This window comes from Condylura cristata, unplaced genomic scaffold (genome assembly GCF_000260355.1).
Source record: "Condylura cristata isolate star-nosed mole 26May11 unplaced genomic scaffold, ConCri1.0 scaffold00033, whole genome shotgun sequence".
Taxonomy (NCBI): domain Eukaryota; kingdom Metazoa; phylum Chordata; class Mammalia; order Eulipotyphla; family Talpidae; genus Condylura; species Condylura cristata.
The window spans coordinates 15338105-15352614 of NW_004567134.1; the positions used below are offsets into that span (position 1 = coordinate 15338105).

Below are 14510 nucleotides of genomic sequence, written 5' to 3' on the forward strand. Positions count from 1 at the left end.
CATCAGTAGACACTGAGGTTGTTCCTGTCTTGCCTGCTGAGTCACGCTGGTAGTCCTGACCATTCCAGCTCACATGGCTCCACCACTCTGATCTCTTGGTGCCCATTTCATTAGCCCTCTCTGAAATCTTAGGAACATCTGCCTCTTTATTTCTCCCTCTCCACAACCCCCAGTGACATACAAGCTCCACGAGGACAATGAACCTGCCTGCTGTGTTTCCTCTGCTCAGCACCCACCTGAGGGTGCAGCACCTCAAAGCCACCAAGGAGACCCCTGGCTGGATGGCTGGATGCACAGAACGGGTGCTGTCCTGCAGCTTGGGTGTGTCTCTGTGCAGACATTCGCATCAGTGTCACCCAGATGCCTTGTGAATACACAGATGCCTGCCCAGACCCACAGAATCTGAATCTCCACTTTCACATGCGCATATGACAGCCTGTGGAGCAAATTTCAAGAGGGCTCCACAGTGGAGCATGCATTCATCTGAGCCACACCCAGGCCAGGAGGCTCCAGAGCTGGAGCCAGTCAGCTCAAGGACAAGGCTGCCTGGGAGGGGAAGTGCTGGTTGCCTTCCAGAGTCAACTCGAATCTTCTCCTGCTCTCACTGTCCCCTGGGGGTTCATCCTCTGCCTTCTCATCCCTGTGCTCTGTTGGGCTGACCCCAGAGCCACAGTTCACTTGCCTCCCACAACCCAGGAAGTCCAAGCAGAGGCTGGGTCAGGCTCGTGGAATCTTCATTTACCTGGGCACAAGCCAGTACCGAGACATCTCAGAGTCCAACACAGCTGGCCGTCCTAAAAACCAGCCTCAGTTCTTGCCATCCTCAGAAATGGCAAAGAAATGAGCAGACCCAAGAGTCTAGCTGCCAGGGGTGTGAATGAACAGGGGGGCTGGCTTCCTATCAGAACGGTCTTCATCTGCTTTGGATTATACATTGTGCTTGTGAGTTTATGCTTTGATACACAGTCGCTTCTCATGTTATGGAATTGGTTTGCTCTGAACACAATTGCAAGGAAAAAGAAATCAGAGAAGGAGGGGGGAAATCTGCTAGCAGACACTGGCCAGCTGTACGTAGGAACCACGGGCTGTCTTCCCTGTGTCTCATCTATACAGCTAGCGTCACAAAAAATGCAGGGGCTCTCCTGGGGACCCTTACCGTTTGCTATCAAGCAAAGGAAACAGGCATTTGTGTACAAGCCTTTTGTGTGACTTCATTTCCACTGGGTATGTGTTCAGCTAGAAACTCTTGAAATCATATGAAAAGTATCTGTTTAAATTTTTAAGAATATTTATCAAAAAGTACCAAATAGTGGCCCTCCCTGGTGGCGCAGCGGGTTAAAGCACTGCACTGAGAAGGTAAAGCCACTTCCGCATGAGTTCGATTCCCGCCTGCCCCGGAGGTGACCACATGGTGTGGCAGACCTCTCCTGACCCGCCCACTGCTCCCCTCAGCAGTGTACTTCATCGATCTGCCTGTTCTGCTCCCCACTGTCTCTGGTGAATCCTCTCACCGCCCCTGAGCCTCTGGCCTGTACCCCAGTTCTGTATGTACAAATAAATAAATCTTTAAAAAAAAAATACTTTGTTTTTTTTTTAAAAAAAAAAAAAGTACCAAATAGAGTCTCAGGTGCTTGATATCTTTGCCAAAACTTGATGTTGTTTTGGCCTTTCCAGTGAGTTTAGGGTTAAATAATTTTCCATAGGACATCTAATCATTGTGTCAATCCATTCTTTCATTCTTTCACTGGGTTATTTCCATCTTTTTTTAAAAAATTATTTATGCATATAAAACTGGGGTACAAGCCAGAGTTATGGAGGCTGAGAGGATTCACCAGAGAAAGTGGGGGCAGGTCCACTGAAACACACTGCTGAGGGGAGCTGCGGGTGAGACAGGAGAGGTCTACTGCGCCCTGGGGGTCACTCCCTGGCCTCCATCCAGCTCATGCTGCAGTGGCTGAGGACAGCACAGAAGGCTGAGACTTACCCTGTGCACCACCAGGGAGGCCCTCACCCTAGCGTTAAAGTGCCTGCTGTCTTCCGAGGCTCATGTGCAAACGAATCGTTTCATGACTGAGTCAGATGGATGGAGCCTGGCTCCCCACTTGCCAGTTTTCTGCCTTCTATCTTTAGGAGGCAGGGCTTGTAAAGGAGGGAACACCCCAATCATACAAGGGGGTTTGCAAAACTGTGGGCATGTTCACACAAAATCTTGTTCACAGCAGTTTTATCGTGAAAGCCAAACAACTGGGAACAATCCAGATGTGCCCCAGCAAGTGAGAGGTAGAGCGAAGGTGGCCCATCCACCCTGGCCTTTTACTCAGCAAGAAAAGGAAGCAACATTGACATGCAAGACTTGGATGGATCTCTAGGCACAACGCCCAGGGAGGGCACCAGTCCCCAGGGCCTACACACTAGTGTTATTCCATTTATATCACATTTTGAGGCAACACATTTGAGAAATGCAGAACAGATTGGTAGTTGTGGGTGGGGGTGGGGAGTTTAGGAACAGGGAGAGAGGATGCTGGAGGGGTATGAGTGAGGTTGTAAAAGAGCAACACAGGCCCTCCCAGGTGGCGTAGCCAGGTAAAGCGCAGCACTGAGAAGCTAAAGCCACCTCAGCATGAGTTCAGTTCCTACCCCAGAGGTGACCACATGGTGTGGCAGACCTCTCCTGGCCCACCCGCTGCACCCCTCAGCAGTGTACTTCGTCAGTCCGCCTGTTCTGCTCCCCACTCTGTCTCTGGTGAATCCTCTCACCCCCTGTACCTCTGGCCTATACCCCAGTTCTGTATGCAGAAATAAATACATCTTTAAAAAAAAAAAAGCAATACAAGGGACCCTTGTGATGAGGGAAATGTGGCTTGGCCAGGTGGATACCTACAAATGACAAGATGGTATAGGATGCAGTCACATGCATGCAGAGTACAAACTAAACTGGAAACACTGACCAAGATTAGTGGATGAGGGCCCTCCCTAGTGGCACAACAGGTTAAAGTGCAACACTGTGAAGCCTTCCTATCTGCAGCCACTGGAACATGAGTTCAATCCCCAGCCAGGGAGGTGACCCACATGGTGCGGCAGACCTCTCCTGTCTCGCTCGCTGCTCCCCTCAGCAGTGTTTCATTGCATCTGCCTGTCCTGCTCCCCACTCTGTCTCTGGCGAATCCCCTCATCCCCTTGTACTCTAGCCTGTACCCCAGTTCTTATATGCACAAATAAAAAACAAAACTCTTTATAAAATTGAAGATCAGTGGATGACATGAACATCTTAATCTGGTCATGATTTGGCAGGACCTTAGCATAGGCAAAAGCAGGGTGAAGGGCATATGGGCTCTCTGTCTCATGTATGATAGCACATGTGAATCTACAATCATCACACAAAAAAGAAAAAGACAGAAAATGCACTATGAAGCCAGAAAATACCAGGGATCTGGGACTTCAATTTAAGAGCCCTGGAAAACTATTAAAGGACTTTATACAAGCATACAAGCACAACTCATGACTTATTCAGCACCTGTTTTCTGTCTAATGTAGGATAATGTTATCCTTGTGTAAGTCACAACTGTAACATTTAATTAAAAATTAAATATTAAAGATCTACTCATTTTAACCTATTATGGTTTCACTGATTTTCCAGGAAGATAATTTTAGGCCCAACATGTGAGCAGAAATAAAATGAGGATTCGCTCTCTCATTCCTCCATCAGCATTTATGCACCATCTGCTATGTGCTAGGCAAAAGCCAGATACAGACTCGGCAGTGAACAGAGACTTGCCTCAGAGAGAATGCGCTGTTCAGCCCTGGGGTTGGGCTGGGAGCTGTGGTTCAAGGAGAAAGGGGTTTGTTTGAGTGTAACCTGGCATCTGGGAACAAAGACCCACAGGCGGTACCAGGGTCTCACAGTGTCACCAATGGCCCAGGCTCCTGGTATCAATTTGCCCCCCCACCCCCAAACCACCTAGGGGCACAAGGTGGACACTGACGTCAGCTCATGGAAGGAGCAGCAGAGGCCTTGCCAACGGAGTCAGCAAAACCCCAGCCCCCTGAAGGAGCTTCGCTGGGAGCTGCAGCCATCAGTTTCTGTCTACAAGGAATCTGGAATCAGGAGTCTCGAGCTGGGCCAATGAGAAGATGGATAATGACTGATAACTGCCGACTCGGACTCAGGGCCTTGTACTCTGGGGGACAGGCCGGCCTGTGGCTAGTTCGGACTGCTGCATGGTAAGTGCCTGTGGGCATGAGAGAAGTAGGACATAAGGGTCACAGAGCCACAAATTCGGTCTTCCAAGTTGTCAGGGAAGTCTCCTCAGAGGAAGGGAAGCCTTGAAGAAATGACCAGCAGAGGGACCTGCACTGCATGTACTGAGGCATGAGAAGGAGGCTGCGCTTGAGGCGGAGTGAAGTTTAAGGGCCGCCCTGGTGGCGCAGGGGTAAAGTCTCAGCGCTGTCAAGCTATCACCAGCCACTGCGGCCTGAGTTCAATCCCCAGCCAGGGATGTCACACATATGGGACAACAGACCTCTCTGTCTCGCCAGCTGCTCCCCTCAGCAGTGTATTTCAGAAGATCCGCCTGTTCTGCTCCCCACTCTGTCTCTGGTGAGAAACCCCTTTCTGAGGGGGCTGAATCCTCACACACACACACACACACATGCTTCTCAGACCTGTACCCCAGCTTTTGTATGCATAAAGAAATAAAATAAGTCTTTAAAAATAAATACACAGAACAAATGCGAAGCTCTGAGTATTCTTCAGGTGCAGCCTGCGAGTTTGCCCATGCAAACTCCAGCTCCCTGTTGATCAGCTGGAGAACTGCAGGAGAGAGAACAGGAGAGGGACAGGAAGGAAAATACTGTGATCCGGTTAGGTTAGGGTCGGGGTTAAAGTTAGTGCTGGAGCCACCAGAATGAGCATTGATGGCTCTGGTCACCCCTTGAGCCCCTGGTTCCTCAGCCATTCGTACCTGTCCCATAAATCCACTTCTGCCTGTCCTCACCAGAGGACATTCCTGCTGACTGGCTTTGCCCTGGCTTTGCCTTGAGTAAACTGCAGGCCCCAGACCAGGGGCAGAAACTGCCCTGGGCACCCAGACTACAGCATTTTTTTTTTTTTTTTTTTTGTTATTCTCATGTCACTTGAAAACCTGCACCATAAATAAGGATAAGAGGCCCTCCCTGGTGGTGCAACAGGTTAAAGCACAGCACTGCAGCCATTGCCCTGGGCACCCAGACTACAGCATTTTTTTTTTTTTTTTTTTGTTATTCTCATGTCACTTGAAAACCTGCACCATAAATAAGGATAAGAGGCCCTCCCTGGTGGTGCAACAGGTTAAAGCACAGCACTGCAGCCATTGCAACACGAGTTTGAATCCCAGCCAGGGATTGACCCTCATGGCGCAGCAGACCTCTCCTGTCTTGCCTGCTGCTCCCCTCAGCAATGTTTTTCAGTGATCCACCTGTTCTGTTCCCCACTATGACTCTGGTGAATCCTCCACCACTCCCCCACCTCTGGCCTGTACTCCAGTTCCATATGCACAAAAAAATAAATGAGGATAAGATCTTAGAGGCTTGTACCTTTTAAGTAACGCTCAAGTTCACTGCTGGTGGTTGGATTTGGAGGTGGTTGAAGAGCCTGGAAAAGCCAAGTCTTCTTCGAAAAAACTGTTCATGCAATCATTCTTCAGATGTTTGAAAAAACTCCGTTTCATTCAATCACTCTTAGGATGTTTATAAAAACAAGTGAAAAGCCTTAGTTGTTGAGACAAATTCAGAACACACTGGATTTACCTTTATGGGCCCCTCTTCGGGGTCCATCACACAGTCGCGGCGCCCCAGGGGGCGGGATGCAAAGCATGCCACGGGACCGGGGCGGGGCGGGGCCAGACCACGCTGTGGGGTGTGGGGGTCCCTCCCTCCCGTCATGGTGTGCATGTGACTGCCATTCGCTGTGAGGGCAACTCCGGAGCGGCTTCAGGGGAAGGGCGCGCTGAGTGCAGATCCCGAAACCACGACCCTTTCTTACTGTTGCCAATCCTCTGCTTGAAGGTGTTTCATGCTGGGAATCACACAGGTTTCCGAGTGGCTTTCTTTGCAAAGATCTCTGCATGGGAAATAGGTTCGTTTTCCTTTCCCCTCCTTCAGTTACATGAGTGTTGGGAAAATCTGGGCGACTGCATGACCTGTCCCCCTCCCCCACCCCCACCCTCAGTCCCTGACACTCTTCCTTCCCCATTCCCACCCCACTCCAGACACCTGCCAGCCCCCCCGGCCTGGGTTTGGAACATGGGGCACTCCTCTATCTCCCTGACCTGCATGTTCTTCCTCCTAAAGAAAAGTGTGATCTGCTCCCTCAGTGTTATGGGGTTTTTACTTGAGTGTCATATGACAGAGGTCTCCCCGCTTCTGTGATTCCAGCCCACCCTTCCCTGGCACTTGCTCATTCGCTCTGCCCTATTGTTCGCCAGGCTGCCCCATAGGCTTTAGTTAACATCTTCTGCTCCTCGGATGCAATCTCCTAGAGGCAGACTGTGTCTTCTTCCTTGCTAATCACTAGGCCCCAGCAGTGGGAGACAATAAATAGGTTGAATAAGTGAGTGCAAGTCATCAGAACAGCTATCACTTAGTGAGTAATAGAAGCTCAAACATTCTCTCTAATGGAGGCGTGAAGTTATGTTGACACAGTTAATACATTGAGGGGCCCACAAGCACAGATGTCTGTTGCTGGGAAAAGGAGAAAGGGCAGCATCTCAGTGCTCAGGAGGGTCCTGTCCCTGCAGTCCTGGCTCACAGAGATAAGCACCTTTTCAAAGTCTCTGCTTGGATTCCTCATAGGCAGCTCATACTGTAGAAGCCCTAAATGCAATCTTGATTCTGGAATCCTCCTGTGCCCAGTGTAAATCTGCTTCTCTCCCAGATTCCATTGAAGTTAATAAGCGCCTTCCAGGGTAGCTCAGGTCACAGGCCAAGGGGTCCTCCTGGGTAGCTCACTTCCCTTTGATTCCCTCCATGTGCAAGCCACCAGAGCCCAGCGGCACCTGCCATAACAGACATGGCCCACTGGCTACAAAGCAGTGTTCCTTTTCCACAGTGTAGAACTGGGGCAGGAATTAGCTGCCCACGCAGGGGCCACCTGCTTAGCTCCCAGCATTCCGGTGAGCTGCAAACTAATTCTCATCAGCAGCATGAAAGTATTTTCTTATCACTATTTTAAATGATCTCTTAAGTTAATTTAGGTGACTTAAATTCTGTTTTCTGGCTAACTGTCTTTCCCCAAAGTCTCCCTTTTAGAGTATAAACTCCATGCAGCAGTGTCCTGGTCTGTGATGAACAATTGTAGCTTCTATATCTACAAGAACAGGCCTCCTGCATGGCCTAGGGAGTTAAGTCTCAGCGCTATGGCTGCTGCGGCCTGACTTTGATCCCGGCCAGGGAGCTGACCTACCTGTGGCCAGCAGACCTCTCCTGTCTCATCTGTCCTCAGCAGTGGACTTCAGTAAATCCTTCTGCTCTACCCCCCACTCTGTCTCTAGTGAATTCTCTTGCACCCCCCATATACCTCTAGGCTACACCCCAGTTCTTCTATGCAAAAATAACTTTTTTCAAAGGTTTTTGTTTAACCAGGCCACCTGGTTTGATTCTGGTTGTTTCTCATTGTTCAAGTAGTGGCACAAAGGGAGAGTCCTGTCTCTCCACTCCCCATCACCTCGTGTGTAGAATGGGCTCATCGTCTTCCTCACAGGGCCTGAGGGGGGAGGATTCTCATCACTGCCTTGTGCACAGTAGGCCCCAACAGTGTTGCTCTTCTTCCTCTCTTGTCCCCTTTCTTTTTGCCTATGAAAGACTCAAAAGAAGAAATTAAAACCAAGAGAGGCGCCGTCTCAATCTGAGGAATTGCTCTCTGAGCTAAAGCTGCCATCCTCCGAGTGACTCGGTGCTCAGAAGAAAAACCCGTTTTCATTTTTGCTTCACTCCCCAGCTCCAGCCTCTCTCTGCCTGAGAGGTAGCTAGTTAACAATAGCATAGCTCCAGCTGGCCTTGAATCCAGCATCTGAAGCACTCATTTTGCAGAAAATGGCACTTAGTGTCTCTTGCCTCAGCACACTGAAATTTGTCTTGAAGAAAGATAGCAAGATTATATTGCTAAGTTCAATTGTTCCTTTAGCATTTGAAGCAAAATTTCTTGTGTGAGGACAAATCTAATCTCTGGATCAGTGTTAGATATCACTCAGACACTCAAGGTCTGTGCAATTGTTCTGGCGATAAATCTGGTCTTGCTTAAGGTGACTCATTCAGAACCGTGTTGTGAAAAGAGCTGACATTCAGAAAATGCTCACCACTGACTCCTTGACAGGCGCCAGATGGTACCTCCCTGAACCTTGGAACTCTGCCTCAAGCGCTTCATCCAATCCCCACCAGGGGCTGCAGGCTCCGGTCACTAGCTGTCAAAATGGCACTATCCCGGGGCTCTGAGATGGTTGCAAAGAAGGAAGGGAATCAATTGCGTGGAGTACTAACGGGGTGCCTGGCCCTGCTAGGTGCTTTCATACATCTGCCCAGAAACGCTGCAAAGGTTTTAGCTTTCACAGCTCTGTAGTTTATCAGACTGTGATCCAGGGGCTGTATCTTTCAAATCTGAGCAGCGGAGAACTGGCAGCCAGGTTTGGGTTTGAATTCAGACTGCCTGCGGCACGGTGGGCTGGGTGGTATTTGTTCATGACCGTGTCCTCATGCCTAGAACCAGACCTCGCCCAGAGCTGGGCCCCCATGCTCGCTTGTTAAGCTGCGTCGCCTCACACATTATTATAAGAGATACTACAGAGAGAGCATGCTGCCTTTCCCCTAGTGGTGACAACTGACAAAACTACAGTGAAGCATCACCACCAGGACACTGACTTTTACCAACCCGTTAATCTCGCAGGGTTTCCCTTTCAGGGTTTTTATGTGGATTAAATGTGTAATAGGCATAACGCTCAGTTCCACGCATGTAGACTTTTAATAGTGGTAGGTAGTATCCTTTTAGGAGGCAATATGGTGCAGGCCACTCTCCGAATGTAGTTGAATACGAATCATCTGGGCTTTACAGTAACTCAGATTCTGGCTGAGTAGGTCTGGGAGGAGGTGCTGGGTGTCTGCATGAATACTGAGCTCCCAGGGGATGCTTGATGCGGGGTGACAGGTTAGGCATGTGGATTCCAGAATCAGATCACCAGGTTTAATTGTAGCTGCAGCCTTATTGGATGTGTTATTTGATATCTCTATGCTTCAGTTTCTTCATTGGTGTAGTGGGGATATTTACAGTCCCTGCCTCATCGGGCTGTGAGGCTGAAAGGAGCTAAGTAGCTCATGCCACATAGTAAGTACTCATTAAGTGTTCAGTATTATTTTGGATCATGCTTTATTCTGTGCTCTATCACTGAAATAAGCTCATCTGAGTTTTTCCTCTGGTTACTATGGCCTCCGGAAAAGTACTCATGCACCCTTTGAGAAAAGAAAGAGGTTATTAGGGATTTAGGTTTATTAGGGACAAGGGTTATTAGGGATATTTAGAGTTCTTCTAATAAAAAATCTGATTTTCTGGGTCCTTTACTCTTTTCACAGCAGACACTCCTTTACTGAACCTCAACTATGACTTTAGAGTCAGTCCAGAGAGAAGGTGCCAGGCCCAGCTGGTGCTCAGGTGAAACCTGTTTGCCAAGTCTGATCTGTGAGCTCCTTACAGGTGGAAACTTAGACCCAGCGGTGCAGAAACCTTCCGGGACTCCGCACTCACCTAGAGGCTGAGACTGAATGAAACCCCAACTTCCTGGCTCCACTGTGCTCTCTGTGACACCAGGTGCAGTGAAGAGAAGATGACCAGGGAGGCTCCTGGGAGGTCATTGTAAGCCAAGGGACATGGGCAGAGAGAGATTCTTCCTGGACAGGTCAGTGCATCTGAAGGGCAGTAAGAGCCTATGACTGTTCTAAGCATTTCACACTGGCAGCCTTCAGTGCTTCCTCCATGGAAGATTGACCTGGGGGGACGTACTGAACAACAAGCTACTTATTGAGGAGGAATGAAGCCCCCCAGAGGCACAGAGAAACAGAGTGGAGGAGACTGACCAGTGACTTTCTAGCCATGGAGTGGTACTATGCACTTTCTTTTCTTTTTCATTTCTTTACTATGAAAAATTTCAAACATATGCAGGGATAGACAGAACAGTTTAACAAATCCTGTCACTTGGCTTCAGCCATGATTAACTTAGGGTCAACCTTGTTTCTTCTCCATATCCACTCACTCACCTAGATTATTTTAATTGTTCTTTTTAAAAAAATAAACTTTTGGGGCCCTCCCTGGTGGTACAAAGAGTTAAAAGCACAGTGCTAGGAAGCTATCTGCAGCCACTGCAGCACTTCATGAGTTTAATCCCCCACCAGGGAGGTGACCCACATGGTGCGGCAGACCTCTCCCGTCTCCCTGCCGCTTCCCTCAGCAGTGTGTTTCAGTTGATACCCCTCTGTCTCTGGTGAATCCTTTCACCCCCCTGCACCTCTGGCCTGTACTTCAGTTTCTGTATGCATAAATAAATAAATACATTTTAAAAATAAATAAAAATAAACTTTTGGTGCACTAGTAAAATCCTTGGTTTGAACCATATTCTCACCACTTGTCTATTTCTAGCCTACCTTTATTTTTTTAGTTAGCTACTTTGCTTTCACTTTTAGAAAGTAGCCCAACATTTTTTCTCTAGCTTCTTATATATAAGCTTCTTATTGTGGTAAAATATAACTATAACAACTGCAACAATTTACCATTCTAACCATTTTTAAGTGGCTAGTTTAGTGGCACTCAAATTGTTGTGCAACCATCCCTTTGGTAGCTATTTTTACTAGTGAGCCCATGACTCAACCACCTTGACAATAACATACCTCTAACCAAGCGGTCCCCTCCCACCCACCTTCTGTGGCTCCCCTCCCTAGGTAACCATCATTCTACATCCTGGCACCCACTCCCTTATTTCTGTTGACCTCAAACAAATACACAGTTGTCTCACTGACAAAGTGCGCTTATTCAGAAGCAACAACAACAAAAACAACAAAACAGTTAAGGAGGTGTTGTCCAGTGAAACAGCACACACTGACCAGAACAAAAAGAGAAACCCCCTTCTATAGGTTTTAGAGGGACTGTCCCAAAGAAGGAATTCATTGGAGGGGAAAGCTGTTGAAAATAATATCTTTTCATTTGCTGGCTAAAGTATTTTTTATTGGCTGAGCTATTGCTGGGCCAGAAGGCATCTCCTCCTTCCTTCCGTGGGGCAGCAAAGCAATATCACTTCCAAGACCTGTCCCTTCCCACTGGACGACAGGATTCTGTAGTAAGCGCTGAGCGTGGGTGCAGAGAACTCTCTGTTAACCTCTCGACTTCAATTAAATCATGTTTCTATATATTATTTTTCCACACTTTCTTTTATAGCAAGTGTAGACACTCCTATAATTATTTTTTATTTTATTTTGACATTGTAAATAGGATATTCTGCTGTATGTAATCTTTAGGGACCCCCTCTCTGATATTGTCAAGATTCACCCATATTACTACAGCTCCACTGGAAGTCCTTTATATGGGCTGTCTAATATTCCATCTGTGAATATTCTACATGGCTTACACCTTCCTGTTCACCTATATCTTGTCAGCTCACCCCTCTTAGGATAACACAAATGTCTCCTGTACAACTAAAACAACCAGACTAAATCAACCATGCTTAGATGTGGCCAGAGCGAAGTCATACTAGGGCTGATGTAAGCAGTGGAATTAATTCTTGGAAAGGTCGATGACTGGTCACATCCATGAGAAAAAGCCCTCTGTCCTCATGATTTATCTGCAGAGTAAGGTTCACTGTAAGTAGTGATGGAAATTAAAGAGGCAGCATTAGGACCTCCACACTGACCCAGAATGGAAATCATTCTGATGAGCAGCGTACAATCGGCAGAGGTACCATAAAGATCAAATGAGATAATGATATGTGGGGACACTTTGTAAGCCCTAGGACCATTTCATAAATGTGCAGCTGTATTATCGCTATCACCATTCATTTGCATGATCCGGGCAAATCATTTTCCTATTCCACCATCATTAAAGTGGGTATCTGTTTATAAGGTACTACAGCAGAGTTGAGGAGAAGAGAGAATGTGAATATTCACTGAATATTCTGCCTAGTCCTTAGTCCCTGCAATGGCTTTTCAAAGTAAGAATTATTTTCTCTCTCACTTATTTTTTTTTTTACAGTTAAGAAAACTGGGTTCATAACAAGCCCAAAGTCCTATAACTAGTAAAGGTGCAGTGTGGATTCAAAACGAGATCTGCCTGAATCCAAAGCCTTGTTTTCTATCTTTCCACACTTGTTGAAATCCACCTCAGACATCCCCACTCTTTCCTCCGCTTTTTTTTTTAATTTAAATTATCTTTTTAAAGCTTTATTTATATACACATACAAAACTTGGTACAGGCCAGGGGTGCAGGGGTGGTGGGAGGCTTCACCAGAGACAGAGTGGGGAGCAGAGCAGGCAGATGAAAGAAGCACACCACTGAGGGGAACAGCCAGCGGGCGGGTCAGGAGAGGTCTGCCGTGCCCTGTGGGTCACCTCCTGGCAGGGGATCGAACTCCCACTGAAGAGGCTGTGGCTTGCTTGCAGTGCTGCGCCACCAGGGAGGCCATCTCCGCTTGTTTCTAACTTGGCGGGAAGAAAACGTTTTCATCACCTTTCTCAGGGTCTGCCCTCTAGCCTGAGACTGTGGATAAACTAAAATGGAGTCTGAGCAAAATTATCTTTGGGGAGAACTGGGGCCTCTTTAGCTTTGTTCTGTGGCATTTAACCTGGGAGCCAGGACACAAAGGCAGCTGTGCTGAGTTCGCTGGGCTCTGAGGGGAATGAAGGCAGTTGAGGGAGCCGGTTAGCCACAGCCCTTTTAGTACACCATGGGATCCCCTGTAGAGTGGGGCTGTTAACACCTGTCCAGCTCCCTGGAAGAGACTAAGATCGAAGGAGATAATGAGCTGTGACCCTGGAGGATGGCATGAACTCAGAGATGGGAAAACAGTTTGACAACTCAAAGCGTTTCCCAGCTTTAATGTAAGTTGGTTCTTGTCCTGTGTCATCCATCCCCTTTGCTGGGAGCTCTCTCCCAGGAAAGCGCAGCTAGCAGGGGGTTCCTAACAATGGGGGGGGGGTTGTGGTGGTGAGAACAGCCAGAGGCAAGCAACATGAAGTCGTTTAAAGGAAACCAGAGGAAGTCCAGTCTCTGACTATTTATTTTATGAACTTAGCGGCTGGATATGTTAAGCAAATGTTTTCTTAATTGTGGCAGTATGAGAAAACAATGGGATGAGGGAGTCTCAGGACTCAGCCCCGCTACCCCCACCACCTAATCTCCGGAGAATGACAGGAAAAAATTAAAGACAGGCTTTTCTTTTCGGAGTCACATGTCTACGCTGCTGCTGTAACAAGAACCTGCACCAATTAGAAATGTTTCACCTCCACCCGCCCGCCCTCCCCAGGCACTGCTCAGAGCAGACGAGTTGTGGACGCCGGGAGTTTGCCAAACACAGCCAACACGGGTGTGCGAGCGGCTGGAGGGGTCTCTTTCCACTCCGGTCGCCCTCCCCCCTCCTCTGCTCCTTCCCTTCCACACTGTTTTGATTTACCAAGACTTCCTCCTCCAGGCGAGGGAGGGGAGGAAAGACGCTGCCGCGCGCCCGGGGTGCATGCGTGTGTGTGCGTGTGTGTGTGTGTGTGTGTAGTGTAAATGCTGTAATGGGAGGAAACCCAGCCGCGTCTGAGCGCCCGGGACTGCAGCGGCCGTTCTGATCTCGGCGGCACCTGAGCACACGCCTCCTGGAGCGAGTGTGACCTGTACCTTCAGGTACGTGTGGCCGCCGGCCTGTCTGTGCCGCGTGGCTTGGGTGTGTGTGGGTAACTGCAGGGTGAGACCGTGCCCCAACTCGGCGTCCCGGGGAGCGTGGAGACCCGGAGGCTGGAGGCTGCGTGTGCGCGCTCGGGCCTTGGAGCGCCGGAGAGGTGGCTCTCAGGTGGGCGCGGGGGCCGCGGGTCTGAAGTGCCCTAGGAGAGGGTGCTGCAGGTCTGACCCGAAGGCGCGGGCACTTGGCAGGTGTGGGTGGCGGTTAAGGGGCGGCAGGTCCCGTGGGCGCGGAGTTTGGCTGGGCCGTGGACACGGTGTCACGCGTGTTGTGGCCACCGGGCGAGCCTGCCGGGGGCGCGTGGGGAGCGTGCGGTCTGCACCGAAGCAGGCACCTGGGGCGCACGAAAGCTCCGTTGGTGTTTGCGCTCGTGCCTGAAGGTGTGTTCCCAGCGGCCGGGCCTGGGGGGGCGGGGGTGTGAGGTGCGGGCGACAACTGGCGTGCGGCGTGGACACGCGCCCGGGTACTGGCGCCTCCTTGGAGAGGCCGAGCGCGGCACCAGGCCCACGGCGGCTGGTCGTAGCCTGAGCGCGTCGTCCCCGCCGGGGAGTGACGGGCGGCTGC

General features: G+C 49.3%; 1 protein-coding gene across 1 annotated transcript in view; it reads left to right on the forward strand.

The window, feature by feature from the left end:
* Positions 1-13764: 13764 nt before the first annotated feature.
* Positions 13765-14510, forward strand: part of VGLL4 (vestigial-like family member 4) — a 113074-nt gene continuing 112328 nt past the window's right edge. The window contains exon 1 of the mRNA XM_004692372.1: positions 13765-13891. The gene's annotated coding sequence lies outside the window, so the exon portion shown is untranslated. The remainder of the gene's footprint in view (positions 13892-14510) is intronic.